General features: G+C 41.7%; 1 pseudogene; it reads right to left on the reverse strand.

Annotated features, from left to right (window-relative positions):
- Positions 1 to 3833: 3833 nt before the first annotated feature.
- LOC135226025 (DNA-(apurinic or apyrimidinic site) endonuclease 2-like) overlaps positions 3834 to 18246 on the reverse strand; it is a 36021-nt pseudogene continuing 21608 nt past the window's right edge.

Genomic DNA, 18246 nt, shown 5'->3' on the forward strand with positions numbered 1-18246 from the left:
AAAACCGACCTGAAGAGCTGCACTTCTCTTCCTAAACTAAACACTATGTAGCCTATTATCCCTACTCGTCTATCTCTGACCTAAGTTTTTATCATCCTGAGAACTTACGCATCGAGGGCAGGGGAATCTGCTGCCAACACTGCCTGCTCCGCGCCAGGGGGGACGGCGGATCCTGCCCCGTGGGCTTGCGGATCCCCATAACCCCCAGCACCGGTTAGGGCTGGTTCTGGAACAGGCAGGGGAGCTGGAAAAGAACGATTAGCAATTTCAGTATCCCTATTGCTCGATCTATCCTCACTTACTCGACATAAAATCGGTAACAGAGATGTCATACTCGATGTCAGCCTACTCTCAAGTCTCTTAAAGAGCACTGTCTCTAAGTCTTTATCTTGATCTACGTTAGTCTCTTCCTGCCTACACTTACTTCCGAGACCTTTCCTACGTTTGAGATACCCTAACATCTGGTCCAAAGACCACTCCTGACATTCCAAACATCTGGTCTTTACATTATATTGAACAGGCCTACAATTTACGCATAGGGAATGACTATCGTGTCATAGGGTACTCATCCTTTTCTTGCATTGTTGGCAAAGATGATACGTTGTTGAACTTCCGCTCGTCGTTTTCTGTGATGTCGTGGCCGAGGATGCAGTAGTCGTTGTCGTAGCCTGTGTTGTTTCTTCCTTTGCAGAATCAATGTCTGATGACAAGGTATTAAGAGCAATCCAACCGTAATCCAAATGGATGCGTAATTCGTCACCAAAATCAATCAAATCAAAGGTGCAAATGAAGGCCGGGCAAGACCAAAAGGAGTTCGCTGTGGATACATCTGTACTCCACCGCGAACGATAAGTGATTGACGTGAGAGGGCAGGTGTGACCGGCCCGTGAGGCAGGCTATCAGCGGTGGCTGGTAACTAGGTAACGAGGGTGTTTGCCAGGAGATTGGCAACACTGATCGTTTATTTTAACCAAAGATTTGGTAAATTTTTGATAAATGATGGTTCGGGCTGGTAAGTGACCAGGGCTTGTTCAGTGTTCAGGGGTGTATTGCAATATATATATATATATATAATATATATATATATATATATATATATATATATATATATATATATATATATATATATATATATGTATTATATTATATATATGTATAGATATATATAATATATATATATATATACTATATATATATACTATATATATATATGTGTATATATATAGTACATATATATTATATATAATATAAATAATAAAAGGAGCCCATAAAAACGCCAAAATATTTAAAGAAAATACTTTATTTAAGAGCCAAAACTCTCTCTCTCTTCAGGCAGGTGATGAATGAGAAGAGTTACAGAAGATGCAGTATTTAAACCAAGAGGTCCACAGGTCAGCCGTATATCACCCGTTGACAATTTCTCTTTCATTTTCTTAATTGCTGGTTGGAGGAAGATTTACTTTTATTACCCGAGTCCCACGATCCTTTTGAAAGATTCATTGTTGCTTTGCTTAAACAAAGCCGATTCTACAATCTGGCATTTGAAACGACAATTACTGCTATAAATTATACTTAAATTCCAGTTTATTCTGTGATTATGGCTACTTACATGGCGTTAAAACTAGCTGAGTTCTGTTTTCCACACCTTACTGAATGTTTATGCTGTATTAATCTCAGGGGTAGTGATTTACCTTTAAACCAATGTAAAATTGGTCACGCTCGAGGTAAGGGATTTTGTATACTCATGTGTCTTTAGGAATTGGCTTTTGTTGGACGTTCATCAGGGATTTGGCTAAGGTATTTGGGTAGGTAAAGCAATGGGGTTAGTTTCCAAGTGTGTCAACGTCTTAACATCCAGTTGTGGGATTTTTATTTTATTGTTGGCCATTTCTCTGGTCTTGTTTTGAGGGGACTGGTAGGTTATGTTTGCTTTATGAATTGCTTTCTTAGTTATATGGTCAGGATACTTTAAAGATGACAGTTGCTCACAGATTAGTTCAACTTCATTTTCCAGGAAATCCGGGGAACAAATCTATAAGGCTCTTATGAATAAATTACTGGCTATGCCAGTTTTGATTTTAGTGTCATGGTAACTAAAATAATGAATATATGAGAGTGAAAATTCTGGTTTTCTGTACTATATGGTAAATTTGTATTCTGTTGTGTCAAATTATTAACACATTAAAAAAAAGGGATTTTGTTTTTTGTTTCCCATTCAACTTTAAATGTTATGCTGAGCACTAATGCTTTTAATTTTGAAAGAAATATGTTAAAACTGCCCCACCTATTATCACAAAATGTTAGGATATCATTTACATATTTCATCCACAGCATGTGTTTAGGTTTTTTTGCATTTATTATCATAGTTTCAAAATATTTCATGTATAGATTAGCTAAAACAGGACTAAACGGGCTACCCGTACTGCACCCGAATTTTTTTTAAAGAATGGCTCCCCGAATGAAAGATATCATTAAATAAACACAATTAAAAATGAAGAAAGTAAATAGTACTATATTTCAGAGACCAGACTCTCTCTCTCTTCAGGCAGGTGTAAGAAGTTACAGAAAAAGCAGGCAACATAATCTGTAAGTTTTAACTCTAATCTACCTTTCTGGAGGCTTCAACAATCAATGAATTATATCTTATATACAATATAATTTTTACTTTCTTCTTTATGATACCTGTGTTCATCACTTCCGGGTATGTATTCTAATTGTCTTGAACCACCAATATTATAAACTAAATACTACACTGCTTTAATGCATGCTCTCAGTCAATACCCTATCAAAATACTAGTTAATTACATACAATCATTGCATTAACAGAACATACACCACTTTCTCAAATTAGGCTTGTTCTTTAAGTTTTATATTTCAACTCAGTGATCTAGTACACTATCTGACAATGTATTCTTATGATAAAAATAACAATACATAATGCATAAATGATTGTTTGAGACATACACAGTTATATACATAATAGGTATTTGAATTCACACATCCACCAAACTGACTGGTTTTGAAGCAAGGCATTTCATTCCATACTACACTTCTTACACAGTAAGAAAATATTTGTAATGGCCAAGTTTACCTGAACTTGTCTCCTTGAATTTTCTTGACAATGATTTCACAGCTGCCATGCTAAAGTGATAAACTGCATTTTATTAATTAGTAAAAATTGTATCCAAATTAATACAGGCATCCAACTTTGAGATTTCCCAAGATAATTTGGTGACTATGTACTATTTTTTTCCCACCCACTGGAAGAAATTACACTGAGCATTAGGATCTCCCTCTCGCCCTGCTCCTCTGGCACATGCATAAAACTGTTTGTTCATATTTGGTCCCTTCTTTTTGACTGTTCGTACAACAGTTGGCTCCTGGTGACCAGGGCACAGTGGTGGGGGTTTGGGTCCCTTCATCATAAATCCCCACCCTGATTTTTGAGGTGATCTTTTTTCTAGTGAGTTGTTGCCTTTTTCTTGTTCATTTTGGATTGATATGGAGTCATCACAATTTTGTTTACTCTCTCAAGAGACTCCTTGTCACTGGGTTTCAAACAATGTTCAACTCCTGCTGTAAGATGAGACACTTCTATTGATTGCATTTTGAAAGTATGACTTATTTTCCTTTAATTTAGCCTCATCCTTGGATACCACTTTGCTTTCTTCTGCATCCTTAGGCTTTACAGTGAAATAGGCAAGTTCAGACTTACTTTGCTTTTGCCCCCTTGATGTGGGTTTACTTTTGGACTTTCGCTAATCTTTCTCTTGTTCCACAAGAGAAGCTGGCTGACTCGGTCATGGCAGAACTTTTATAGCAGGAAATTGTAGCTACGACTCAAAATAAGATGACAACTTCTGTTGGTTACCTTTAAATTCTGGAAAGAACTTTGTGACAGATCTGGAAGTTTAGATGAATTAATTACTTCTCCTTTGACTCTTAGTACTACTGGACAGTGATCACTACCCATTACATCTTGCAATATAGAACTTTCTTCAACAAAAGGCAATAAACTTTCATCACAAAATAGTAGTCAATCTGTTCCATAATTAGAGACCTGGCATTAGTAAAGGTATTCCAACAAGTGAATATGCATCCCGTTTATTTAGGATAAAAGTAACGAAAAGTATCAACTACATGAAAATCACTGGCAGACTCAAGGAGATATTCATCAGCATGGACATCCTCCCCCATATGCACTATCATCTAGTGGAATGCCATTTTGCTCTGTAACAAATTCAGAGTCAGAAATCTTAGGGCCTTGTGGCTGCTGTGCCTTTTTGAACAAGGTATTGCTTGTCTCATTTGCTGAATTTCTTTCATAGTCAGTGCTCTTGGTATTTTCTTTTCTTTATGTATGGGAATGAGGAACTTGTCCAAATAACGCCTATCAAGACGGAGCTCAAAGTCCTGAAAATATATGAAGAAGATGTCTTTACTTAAAAAAACAGATAGGTTTATTGAATTACCTTGGTTTACCATATTAATAACTTTTCAACAAAAATAATGTAATAATTACACAAATCCATGCTTGGATTCCACAAATGGTAATTAAATTTAGTATCAATATAATTAAAATAAATGCATTGGTCTGCCTAATAACAATTCAAGTTGAAGTGCAATGTCTTAGATACCAAGGAAGGATTTGCTATAATTTTTATATTTATATACAGTAATATATAAAACCCAAACAAAACTTTTAAAAAACTTAGGCGTATTGGCAATTTATGATATCCCTACTACCTTAAAATATATGATTTTTAAAACAAAATATATTTCTTTTAGAACAAAACTAACACTTTACATTTGCCTTACTGCACATTTTCAAAAATCATCCATCCAAAGTTATTAATTTGCATTAGCCCTGAATAGCTATTTAGGTGGGACTTCTTGTGTGTCCCTAGATGATAGTCACAGGCATGTGAAGCCATAAGAATCTTGAAGATAGCATTACCAGCACCTAAAACGTTTTCTTCTTCAATTCAATCACGACCCAAAAGCACAGAAGTTTCTGGGCTGATAAAAGTGTTACCAAGAGGCAAAAGAAAGTGAAGATCTTGCAATAAAAGTTTAAGTTGGTGACCCTCTACATACCATGGACAAATGTACTGAGGATGCCCTGCCATTATGGAATCAGTGTTAACTGTACAGTTGTTCCTCAAAGCTTCACCAGGAAGAGCAAAACACTTCATCAAGAACAAAATCTTTCTCATATGTGAAAAACTGCCATTTTTCTGTGGGTGCAGGATTACTATAAAAAAGGCATCCAAAAGTACTTTAATATGACTAGCAAAGGAAAGGCCACATCTTTATATGAATCCATATAGCCCGCAGAAGGGAAGGATCTAGCTCTATAGAATTCAAGCCCACAAAGATTGGTTGGTTTAATTCATGAAATAGTTTGGACTAAAAAATGTAGAGATTACATGAGAAGCAGGTTCTGCCAGCCAAAAGGCAGCTTGGGAGTTTTCTAAAACCATAAAGAAATTTATAAGGAAAAAAATGGACAGCTTTCTGAAGTAGGCCTTCAGAGACAATGAAACCACTTGATCTAAAAAAAACAAAAAAAAAAAAAAAAAAAAGCCAAATAAGACATTTCTTAGTCAAGAGGAGCATCAAGTACCAAGTTTTAAGACAGAAAAGGTTTGACATTAATATTTTCTGATAACACTAGCAAGTTTATGATCAAGGTAGCCTTGATTTATCTTCTAATCCCAGAACCTTGAAGTGAAAAGATAGACCCCAAATCCCAGTCTTTTGGAAGAATAACAAGAAGTATGAACTACCAAAACACCATAACACTATTCACAAAAAATGAATAAGATTTCTTGCCATTGAAGATTCGCCCTTTGCTACCAGAATACTATGAATTCAACACAGCAGGTGTCAGTCAACTTGCCACCAACACAGTATCTCTCATACAACTCTAGACCAGAGGTATAAGGATGTTCAGGGCTTAATACACTCAATACTCTATGGAGAGAATTGTTCTGGCTATAAAAGATGATCTCTAAAGAAAACAAAATGAAGACACAGAAAGTTTTATAACTACTGATCCAATAAATATAACGGAAAAATCCATAACAAATCTACAGGCTATGACAACCTCATGCTGGAAAATTTTCAACAATAAATTCATCACAGAGCCTATCACAGAAATAACAAGAAAGACTAAGGCAAGAGAGCGGGTGAAGAAGGATTTTTCAAGATATAGAACTACAGGAAATACAAGAATTAATCTATACCATTCCTACTGAGTTAAAGAAAGTGAGTGATGGAGCTAACCCTAACAGATGCCATGCAAGAAGAATCAGTACCAAAAATAAGTCTACTTATAAAATATCACAGAAGTATTGTGTGAGTTCAATGCTTTCATAGCCTAATTTTACAACATTGGCCTGTTGATAATGTATGGCTTGAAAGTCAAGGAAATGAGAAATGAAGCAACTTCACCTTATAAATAAATTTTTAAAGAACTAAAAAAGCAAAATACTCAGACAGAAACTGATGTCACAGGTTCCTGAGTCTCTGGCTTTAGTGCTTCTAGTACCCTGTTTCAAGTTCCAATCTTTCAAGCTCCTGTGTTCTACATTACATTTATAAGGCTCCTGATCTCTGCCTTTGTATCAAGAGTAAGAATTTGTCAAATTACGTCGTGGAATATCTGTTGTTCTTTAAAGGTCCCATGGACAGATTCTCTAATTTGCTGTTATCCCACATCAAGGATCAACAACTGCCTCCTTCAAAATTCTCTTTTAATTGAAAGTTGGTAAAATCTTCAAATGATTAACTTCTGTGTTTTCATAAAAAAGAACAAAAAGCTCATCCCAAGGAAAGGGGTTAAAGCTCTATAAATATAAAAACTGATGAACAAAACAATGTACACATTGATTATAACTCGATACATTTATCACAACATTATTAAACAAAAACAGAAATAAATAAAAAACAGTCAAGGTAATATTACATAACTGCTTCCAGTTTTACCAAATCTGCAAATACAACATGATACATAAAATGATATTGTTAAGATACAATAAAGTTTTGTACATACTTACTGGCAGATATATACTTAGCTATAGACTCGGTCGTCCCGACAGAATTTCAAAACTCGCGGCACACGCGACAGGTAGGTCAGGTGATCCACCATTCCCGCCGCTGGGATGGCGGGGTCTGGAACTATTCCCGTTTTCTAAGCCATAATTTCTCTTCCACCTGTCTCCTTGAGGGGAGGATGGGTGGGCCATAATTGATATATCTGCCAGGTAAGTATGTACAAAACTTTATTGTATCTTAACAATATCATTTTTTGTACATGAAACTTACCCAGCCGATATATACTTAGCTGATTGGCACCCTTTGTGGCGGGCAAGAGACAGCTAAAACAAAATAATACTTAAACTAAATACATTAAAAAACAGGGAAAAAACAACCTATGTTCTTGATAAAATAATCCATAGTTCCTACCTGATTGGGCTGAAGACTTCATGACTACTGTCGATGAGTCTGCCTGCCTCAAGAGTTTTGTCAACGAGGAATGAACCTATGGTTGAATAACTCTTTGGATCGTGTCAATGGGAGCTAGCCCGCTTACGCGACAGAGCCTTTTTGCTAATTCTGGATCGTACCAATGGGGGCTGACCCACTTACTGGTAGAGCCTTGACCTTTTGTCATATCAATGGAGACTCGCCCTCTTACATGACAGAGTTAAGGTTATTAAAAAATCACAAAGAGCACTGAAGCCAATCCCGATCACCTGACCATGTTAGTATTGTTTATAATCTATGAATTGCAAGAGGGTTCCCTATTCCCTCTGACAATTAACCAATAAAAAACAACCACCAATAAAAAGTAATTTAAACACTAAACTAAATTAGGAAGGATTAGGCCTCAGCCCCTTCTCCCAGCAACTGAATTCGCCGAAACATACGCTGGCGGAATCCCAGAAGCAAAGCACTTTTCGTACGAAATTTTAAAACGTCTTCTTTAGGTAATTCGAGGCGAACACAGAATTACATCTCCAAACGTAGACTCTATAAGAGCCTGAAGAGACCATGTTTTGTGAAAATGCATAGAGTAGCTATGGCCTCTCACTTCATGAGCTCTCACTCTGAGAACCTTGAGGTGCTCTTCATCGCACTTAGGTGGCTTCCTTCCCTTATTACATCTTTTATGAAGTATGTAAGGGCGTTCTTAGAAATCGATCTTTTCGGATCTCTTACAGAGCACCAAAGACTTTCTTCTGTACCTCTCAGGCAACTTCTTCTTCTCCCAGGTAGAACTTGAGTGCCCTGACTGGACACAAAGTCCTTTCTAGTTCTCTCCTGTTAATGAAGATAGTCCTCTTATCTTAAAGCTTCTTGGCCAACGGCTTTGAGGGATTTTCATTTTTTGCTAGAAAAAATGGTTTCAAAGGAGCAAATCGCTGAATCCTTCTTAAAACCCACTTTGCCTTCCAAAGCTTGCAACTCGCTAATTCTCTTGGCTGTTGCTAACGCAAAGAGGAATAATGACTTTCTCGTTAAGTCTCTAAACGAAGCTGCGTGAGGACGGTACAAATTTTTCCGACATTAGGAACTTGAGGACCACATCCAAGTTCCAGCTAGGCTTCTTGATTACATGGTCTTTCGTGGTTTCGAAAGACCTTATAAGGTCATGTAGATCTTTATTATTCGTCAGATCTATTCCTCTATGTCGAAACTGAGGCCAGCATACTTCTGTAACCCTTCACTGTTGAAACTGCCAGTTACAGTCTTTTCTCAAATATAGAGAAAATCTGCGATTTCAGTTACAGAGGTACTGGAAGAGGATATTTTCTTTCCCTTACACCATCTTCTAAACAATCCCACTTCGACTGATATACTTTTAGAGGTGGAGACTCTTCTGGCTCTTGCAATAGCCTTCGCCACTTCTCGTGAAAAGCCCCTTGCTCTGACAAGTCCTTCGACAGTCTGAAGGCGGTCAGACTTAGAGCGGGGAGTTTTTTTTGGTGAAACCTGTTGAAGTGGGGTTGTTTGAGAAGATCATTCCTTAGTGGAAGCGATCTTGGAAAATCTACTAACCACTCCAGCACCTCTGTGAACCAATCGAGAGCTGGCCAGAAGGGAGCGATGAGGGTCATTCTTGTTCCTTCCGAGCAAGCGAACTTCCTCATACTTCCCCTACTATCTTGAAAGGAGGGAAGGCGTATGCGTCCAAGCCCGTCCAATCTAGCAGAAAGCTGTCTACTGCTACTGCTTGTGGATCCGAGATCGGGAGCAATAGGTCTCTAATCTGTGATTCTTGTTGGTCGCGAACAGGTCTATATTGGGCCTTCCCCACAGATGCCAAAGTTGTTGGCAAATCTGAGGATTGAGAGTCCATTCCGTGGGTAGACTTGTTCTTTTCTGCTCAACAGATCTGCCCGGACATTTTTTCTACTCCCTGCACAAACCTTGTGAGAAGAGAGATCTTCCTTTCCTGAGCCCAAATCAGAGATCCTTTGCTGATTCGTACAGGGAAAAGGAATGCGTCCCCCTTTGTTCTTTATATAAGCGAGGGCTTGTTGTGTTTGTCCGAGTGAATCTGAATCCCACAGACCTGAGACCTGTTCCTCGAAATGACTAAAGCTAGATGAATGGCTGTTAGTTCTTTCTTGTTTTATGTGCCAGGACACTTGTTCTCCTTCCCAAGTGCCTGACACTTCTTCCGAACCTAGGTCGCTCCCACACCCTGAATCTGAGGCGTCCCAAATAACGCTAGGCGAGGGTTCTGTAAGCGAAGGGAGATTCCCTTGCTTAGTTTCTGTGGATCTAACCACCAATGATATTCTCCTTGATCCCTTTCGAGATTGGAAATGTATCTCCTAGATTGTTGGGACTTCCAATCCCACTTCTCCTTCAGATCAAAATTGAAGGGGTCGTAGGTGTAGTCTTCCTAAGGAAACGAACTGTTCCATCGAGGAGAGGGTCCCCAGTAAGCTCATCCATTCCCTCGCGGAACAATGTTCTTTCCTTAAGAAGACTGCCACCTTTTCTAGGCAGCGTTCTCAACCTCCTTTTCCTGCGAAGGATACGCTAGAAAATCCCGAGAATCCATCTGAATCCCCAGATAGACAATACTCTGCTGGGGAGTCAGCATGGATTTCTCGCGATTGACTCAACAAAAGTCCTAGGGACTTTGTCAAATTTAGAGTAACTAACAGGTCCTCCAGACATTTTTTCTCCGATTGGGCTCTTATTAGCCAATCGTCCAGATATAACGAGATCCTGATCCCTTCCAGATGTAGCCAATAAGCTCATTCTTCATGATGTCCGTGAAGACATGAGGGGCAGTCGAAAGTCCGAAGCACCTCGCTCGGAAACTGGAACACTTTCCCTTGGAACATGAATCTCAGATATTTCCTTGCTGCCGGATGAATTGGCACATGGAAATACGCATCCTGAAGGTCCAGGGACCACCATCCAGTCCCCTGGACGAAGAGCAGACAGAACAGAGGAAGACGTCTCCATTGAAAATTTCTTCTTCAAGACAAAAGAAATTCAGGGCACTGACGTCTAGAACCGGTCTCCATCCCCCCGATGCTTTCGGTACCAGGAATAGCCGATTGTAAAATCCTGGAGACTGGAGATCTTGAACCAGTTCTACCGCTTCCTTGGCAAATCATCTGTTCCACTGCTTGCAAAATAGCAAGCTTTCGGACCGGATCCGAGTATCTTGCAGTCAACTCCCTTGGAGTTGTCGTCAAGGGATGGATTTTCCCTGAAGGGATCAAGTATCCTTTTTTCAGGATAGAGAGGGACCAAGAGTCCGCTCCCTTCTGCGCCCAGACTTTTGCAAAGTAAGAGTAGTCTGGCGCCTACTTTCGTCTGGAGACTCCCTGCTCATCTAGGACTTCCCGAAGGACCTTCTAGATGTCTACTCCTTCTATCTGGTCTGCGACCATCTAAGAGGGGCTCTAGAAGAGGAGGCGCACCTCGAAAGGGCTGTACAAAAGAGGGTCTCTCTTTTTTCTCTATAGGCACTAAATTCCGCCCTAAACTTCTTGGCTGAGTGCGTGAGGAGATCCTGAGTTGCCTTCTCCGTAAGAGATTTAGAAAAACCTCTCTAACAGTCTCCTGTGGAAACAGATGCGGGGATAAACGGTGCAAAAAGAAGAGATGTTCTTTGCAAAGGTGATACGGCTCTTGCTAGAAAAGAGCTAAAGACCGATCTCTTCTTTAAGACTCCCGTTCCAAAAAGAGAGGCAACTTCTACGGAACCGTCCATGACCGCTCTGTCCAAGCAAGCCAGGACGCTTGAAAGTTCCTCCATGGGGAAACAAAGTCATGTCCTGAGCTCTCTTAGCTAAAGCTCCCAAAGCCCAGTCCATAAAATTGAAGACTTCCAGGGTTTTAAAGAGGCCCTTTAGAAGGTGGTCTAGCTCACACATGCCCCATGTTGCCTTAGCCGACAGCAAAGACTTCCTCCTGGAAGAGTCCACTAAGGACAAATCCGCATCTGCGGAAGAAAAGGGAGGCCTAACCCCATAGGTTCTTTGGTCTCGTACCACCTTCCTGGTTTGCCTGTTAACTTGGAAGGAGGGTCAGGAAAAAAACTGTTTTGCCCGCTTCCCTTCTGGAAGTCAACCACTCTGAAAAGGTCTTTAAGGCCTTTTTCATACAAAGAGCTGGGCGCATCTTGACGAAGGAAGACGACTTGAGAGCTTTTGTGCTAGACATCAAAGATCCTGGTGAAGGAGGGTCAGCAGGATGAAGGGAGTCTCCGAACTCCTTTAGCAGCAAAAGTGAAAGTCTCTTGTAGTCAGAAACTGCTACATCTACTGGCTCGTCGTCTTCCGATACCTGGTCCAACTGATCCACCGAAGGAGACCGTTTGGGAGTGATCTGGCTCTTCCCGGGAGAAGAACTCCTTTCCCGAGAAGGGGAGCGCTGAACATTAGCACTTCTATACGAAGAGTGAGGCTCCTGCCTGTCCGAAACACTCTTGCGCCTACTAGACTCTTGTTGCTAGGTTCTTGCGGTTCGCCAGGTTCGCGGCGCTTGCTAGGCTCCTGGCGCCCTGATTCAGGGCGCTTGAAAAGATCCCCGCGTCCTGATTTCATGACGCTTAACAGGCTTCTTGGCGCCCTAACTCTTGACGCCTAACGTACTCCTGGCGTCCTGCCTCCTGGCGTCCTAACTCCTGGCGCCCTGACTCCTGGGCGTCCCTGACTCATGGCGTCCTGACTCCTGGCGCCCTGACTCCATGGCGTCCTGATTCCTGCCTTCTAGCAGACTCCTGACGTCCTGAAATCCTGTGGTCTGAGAGGCTCTTGACGCCCTTTCTTGCGTCTTGCTGCCCCCCCCCCCCCCCCCCCCCCCCCCCCCCCTCTTTGACGCCCCCCCCCCCCCCCCCCCCTCTTTGCGCCTGCCTGGTTCCTGGTCCTGCAGACCCAAAGGATCCTGATACTTAAATCGGTTTTCCGGTTCCTTGAACCTAAACTGATCGAGACTTCTGCTCGATTCGCGGTGTCTCATAGGGCGCTTCGGAGAAGACAGCCTATAGGGCGAAAGAACTCTTCTCAGGAGAAACAACTCCTATCGGACGAGTCTCTCGATGAAGGCGATAAACACCTGGAGATTGTGAGGGTTCTCTCCTATGCGAAGAGGGGCGCTTAGCGGAACTCTTAACAGGGAGCGAAACATCTTTCCTCCTTGTCGAGTCCTTAGCAAAGGAGCCTACTAAAGAAGCTAACTGCTCTTGCAGATTAATCAAAAACTTCTTCGTAGGATCCTGAAGGTGAAGGCTCCTCTTGTTTCGTCTTCTTAGTTTCCCGAGGCCAATCTCGGGAAAACGCTCTGGGCTGGAATCAGCCGCGTCTCCTTTAGGCGCCTTCCAGGCTCTCCTTCAAAGGGCGCGCAAAGAGAGGCCGAACTCCATCCTCGTTTAGGAGAGGAAGAGTCTGAGCCGAAAAACACTCCCTTAGGACGCCTTTTCTGCGGCAATCCGAGGCAGCCTGGGACTTACAACAGGATCTGCCGAAGGGACGCCTGACCGTTGGGATGTTCTGCATCCTCCCTGCGGCTTTCGACATCCCTCCTCCCCTGGTCCTGGGAGTTTGGAAGCGGTCTAGGCCTAGGAGCAATGAGAACCGGTCAGACGCCCCCTCCACTGCACTGGGACACTGCACAAGTCACTATCACCACTCTTACCTTCGTTTAGAGCTCGTAGCTGAGCTTGAAGTTTCTTGATTGAAGCTTTTACATTTTCCCTCTCTGAAGAAGAATCTTTGGATTCAGAACAGGGAGAAGCAGCTGAGGCTAAGGGAAAATCGTTAGTAGGAGAGTTTACTTCTGTTCTAAAGAGCAAGATCTACAGATGACCTAGCTGAAGCCTTTCTTACTCTATCTCTCTCAAGCTTCCTAACATATGACGATAACTCCTTCCATTCAAGCTCCGTAAGGTTCTCGCATTCAACACAGGTGTTATTAAAAGAACATTCATTCTCTCTGCATTTAGTGCAAATACTATGAGGATCTACTGCCGATTTAGGCAGCCTAACCTTGCAACCTTCCTACTGCCAAACTCTAAACATAGGTGAAGCCTTAGCGTCAGACATCGTGAAAGAGTAGTAAACAAAACCAAAGTCGAAAAAACAGTCCACAATAAGCGTATGCCAAGCCAGAGAAAAAACAGAATACGTCACCAAAAGACCAATCCAAATTCTTGGCAAAACGAGTAGAAATCCAAGATGGAGGAATGAACAATAGGTGTTGTCCGTTCAACCGACAGAGAAATTATGGCTTAGAAAACGGGAATAGTTTGTCCAGACCCCCGCCACCCAGCGGCGGGAATGGTGGATCACCTGACCTACCTGTCGCGTGTGCCGCGAGTTTTTGAAATTCTGTCGGACGACCGAGTCTATAGCTAAGTATATATCTGCTGGGTAAGTTTCATGTACAAAATTGTAAACTATACTTTGGACCATGAACAAAAAGCATTACTAACTTTGACAAAAAACTAGCACACAGAACTTTATGCCAAGTTAGTCAAAAGAACTAATAATTTATTTTAGTCATAAATAACCTGAAAGAACAAATGACTGATAAAAAAAATACGTTTATCAATAATAATTTGCCCAGCAAGAGAAAAAAGTGAAATGTTTTTAAAGACAGTGGTTCTTCACTTGCATTAAATGCTACTTCTCTCTCAGTATTTAATATATTTAATAAGAAATGCATATCTAACTCAAAATGACTATCACAAGAAAATATTATCCACAAAGGTATAACAATACCTCCTGGATCACAATGGCTACAGCAAACATGTAAGGGGTGTGTTCACACTGCAGTAAAACATGCAATCATAAACACACACCAGCCACTTATTGCAAAGACATCCCATACAGCTTGTTTAAAAAACTTCAGTGACATACTGGTAGCAATAACCCATAGTTTCATACGGTTATCCTGCATTACACCCAAAGATTTGCTCTCTACTTACAGTTGTCAACTTGTTTTCAACCAGTTTGTAATATCCTGTGGTACGTTTTGAGCATGTGTTTAAGAAGTGTTTTACTGTAGTGTGGATGCATCTTCAGGGGACTTACTCTATTGAATTATACTTGAAAACATTCAATATAGTGGGTAGCGCAATATAGGTAAAATAGAGGCTAGTAGGTATTATGCATGAACAACACAACTCTACTACAAATCATCTGGATCACAGTGATCAATCCTCTTGTGAGATGTATTTATATCGCCAACTATAATAACATGGCAACCCGTTGAATAAATAGCTGCTGCTCGCTGTCCTTAACAATTCATAAAAGCGTAACTTATACGCTCTTCGTTCTGGCTTTTCGGGATCCACTCTTGACAATAAACATTTATTACCGCTACAGCTGAGAACATACTGCTGTTACCCTGAATTAAAATAAAAATCACTCAGACATGTTTTCCAATTTCATTACATATATGGACTAACAAGATGTTAAATTTTATCCATCAAGTAGTAATTTTTTCTTATACAAAAAATTTAGTTGAATAAGCATTAGTAAAATACACAGAAAATGTTCAAGGCAAATTGCATTTTTCCTATGTATGCAACCAGAGCCTTTTTTACTTAGCATATTCTTCAATGCCAACTGGATTTGGCCATAGAAATTTTGTAATGAAGTTAAATGATAGTTTTTAAAAAATGAGTTTGAGGAGAAACACCACTAAATGACCAACAAACAGTACTTTTCCTTCAATTGGCATCATGGACAGTGGCATGGTGGGAGTTGGAAATATGATCAAATGCTCTGGCTTGCATACCAACAAAAAATACAAATCATGCATCTTAAAAAATATTATTGTTCCAATAGGTGAACAAGCATTGCCTTTCATGTAAGAGTCTTCTTCCTTAGCTGGGAGTTTTTTTCTCAATTGACTGGTGGAGTTTATTTTCTCAATTGATGGTAAGCTGCAACCCACTTACAAACATAGAGTTCCCAGTCATGATCATGAGCAGTGGAGCAATGACTCCTCAACCTCCTATCTGGTTTGTGAGTGCAGCTAGGGTTGAAGGAAAGCTACAAGCACCTTTAAACAATTACTATAATGCACAAAGTGAGGTGAACTGACTGCCAACACAAACCCCCAGGGTGCATCTTAATAATTATATTAGCCTTTCCCAATTAGACTTTGCCTCATATCAACACAAAAATGACAATTTGTCCAAATTGCATTTTTCCTAACTATACAACCTGAGGTCCTTTTACAATAGGAAGGTACTAGCGGCAGCTGGATAGGTCGTAAGCTTTCGAACAAGGGGTTCGGTAGTTAACTGCTTGTCCGACAGGCGCGCGCTGTGCGACTGGTAGGTAAACAAATCACTTTTGCTTTTGGCCCAAGCAAAAACTGCAGAGTGAGGGTGGCATGAGGTGGGCTATGTGTAAAAAGGACCTCAGGTTTGTATAGTTAGGAAAAATGCAATTTTGGACAAATTGTCATTTGTTCCGACACGGCATACAAACCTTCGGTCCTTTTACAATAGGAAGACTCACTTCTTGGTGGGAGGAATCTGAGTCTTTTGTGAACAGACTGGTGTTCGCCCAACCTTGGAATGCCTCCCTGGTCGTAAGAGCGAGGGAGGGATCCAAGCCTCTGTCCGATGATCGGGTGTGCACCGCAGGATCAATGGTCAGACCTCTTGGACCAAGTATCTAAGAGAGAGGCTAAGCGGTATCGCTTCGTTACCAGCAAACCAAGAACAAGAAGTTCCTATTTGCAAGACAGGCAACATAAAGTTTTAGGTTTTGGTCCTCTTGTTGGCATCCACTTCCCCTCCCCCCTTGTAGGAGGAAGTGGTGGATATTCGCTCCCATCCCTAGTGAAAGGGATAGGATGGGGCTCTGTCGAGTAGCTCACCGGCATCTCGTCCTTATCCAGCAAGGTGATGACCGTATCCCTCTACCCACAGGTAGAGGGGAGAAAAAGATAGGAAGAGAAGCCAGTCACTCTCTCATTCACTTATCTATTCTTACAGTCACACCAGGACTCGATGCTGTTCAGCCTGCTAGCTGGGTCTGGGTTAGCTAGAACAACGTGTTGAGCAGCCACCACGGGTCCTAAGGAAAACGATCCAAGGACCTGTGGGTCAATATCCAAAAGGTAGAAGGAGGTGCCGGTGGTCTGGTTGTACCAGACCCTGCCTTCAGTACCTGCGCCACCTCGGAGAAGTTCTTGTGTAACTCGAGGGAGTGTACTTCTAGGTCATCTTGGTGCTGACGAAGAGTCTTCAACACTCAGCCTGGGATGTCGAGTTTCTTCAGAAAGCGCGGTCGCGCTCACAGGACAAAGCAGCATCTCCTTCGCATCGAAGGCAGTGAAGTCCATTAGGGAAGGGGATTGTGAAGGACTCTAACCGATCGTCAGGTGACCGAAGGGTTCAGAGTCTTCGCTACGAATTCGGTACGAAATCGAGCGTCACGCAATCCCCATCCCCTGGATGCTTGACTTCGCAGGAAAAGTCATGCAATTACCTCAGAGGAAAAGAAGGGATGGTCGTATGACCTATCCCTCTTCTCGACTTCGGTGATGTCCTGTACCCATACTGGTCTATTCCGTCTGCAGCGAAGTTGTTGTTCTCGGTAGTGGATAGGACACCGACACTCATTGGTGGGTGTCGATGGTATGGGTACTGTGACAAGCCGTTAGGACGAAGAAAAGATTGTTATGGAACAACCGAACTAAGTCCACAGCGAAGTTCGTAACAGACTTGGGCGCTCTGACAGCTGCCGACTGACTGCGTTCGTAGGAGGACAAGTTGTCCAAGCACCCGAGCAAGTCACGTGACCTTCGCCTTTTAAAAGGGGTTTTATGCCAAGAGACTAAAACAAATAATTTGTTCGTCACCGCTGCCAGAAGGCAAGGTGATGACTCTCTTAAGGCATGTGCCCAACAGGCCAAAGTCAATTGCCTTCTAGAGAACCGAGGTCCTTGATGGCAAGATATCTCATAGTATAGTTGATTCTCGGCTAAGGAGAAACAACACTATGTGTCGTTGAAGACGAAGGTGTACAGAAAATGCAACCTACGTCTTCACAGCTGAACAGAGAGAAGGATTCTCAAGATTCTGAACCTGTGCTACAAAGACTGAGAACGCTAACCGCTATTCATTGCTGTCCGGTGAGGATCGTAGTTGCAATAAAAGCGGAGCGCTTTTCAGTAATGAAGACAGGGAAATACTGCCTGAAGAACTGCTTCTCATGGGCTGAACATTTGGAAGTAGAGCTGTCAGGTCGAGAGTAGCGATGTCTTCTGACATATCTGTTAATTCGGGGCGAGCAATGAATAATTGCACACCTACGAATACGAGATATTTAGAAGACAAACTCAGATGTCTGCAAAAACATCATTCGCATTATCGCGGTGCGATGAGCGGTTGACTAGTACAGACTTCTGTTACCGTGCCGTAAACAGAAAGATGAAAGAGTCCAAGAGATATCTCTGTTGAAAATTCTCGCAATGTCGAAGGCGATGAAATCGAGCGTCACAGCAGTAGATGGTCCTTCATTATTGCGAGAATCCCCGTAATCGAGACCTAAGTCCCATGATTGGTTGGGCAGAGATACGTTCGGTAGTCAATCAAACCTGGGGAGAGAGAGACGTAACCGACCGTGCATCTCCGAGACCTAGCTTGATACTGAGCCGCTATCAGGCAGTTCAATACGCCAGTAGCTCTCGGTGACTCGTCATCCTGAGTTGCCAGGTAATCCCATTATTCCACGAAGGAAT

The sequence above is a fragment of the Macrobrachium nipponense genome, chromosome 14, assembly GCF_015104395.2.
Source record: "Macrobrachium nipponense isolate FS-2020 chromosome 14, ASM1510439v2, whole genome shotgun sequence".
In the NCBI taxonomy this organism is placed as follows: Eukaryota; Metazoa; Arthropoda; class Malacostraca; order Decapoda; family Palaemonidae; genus Macrobrachium; species Macrobrachium nipponense.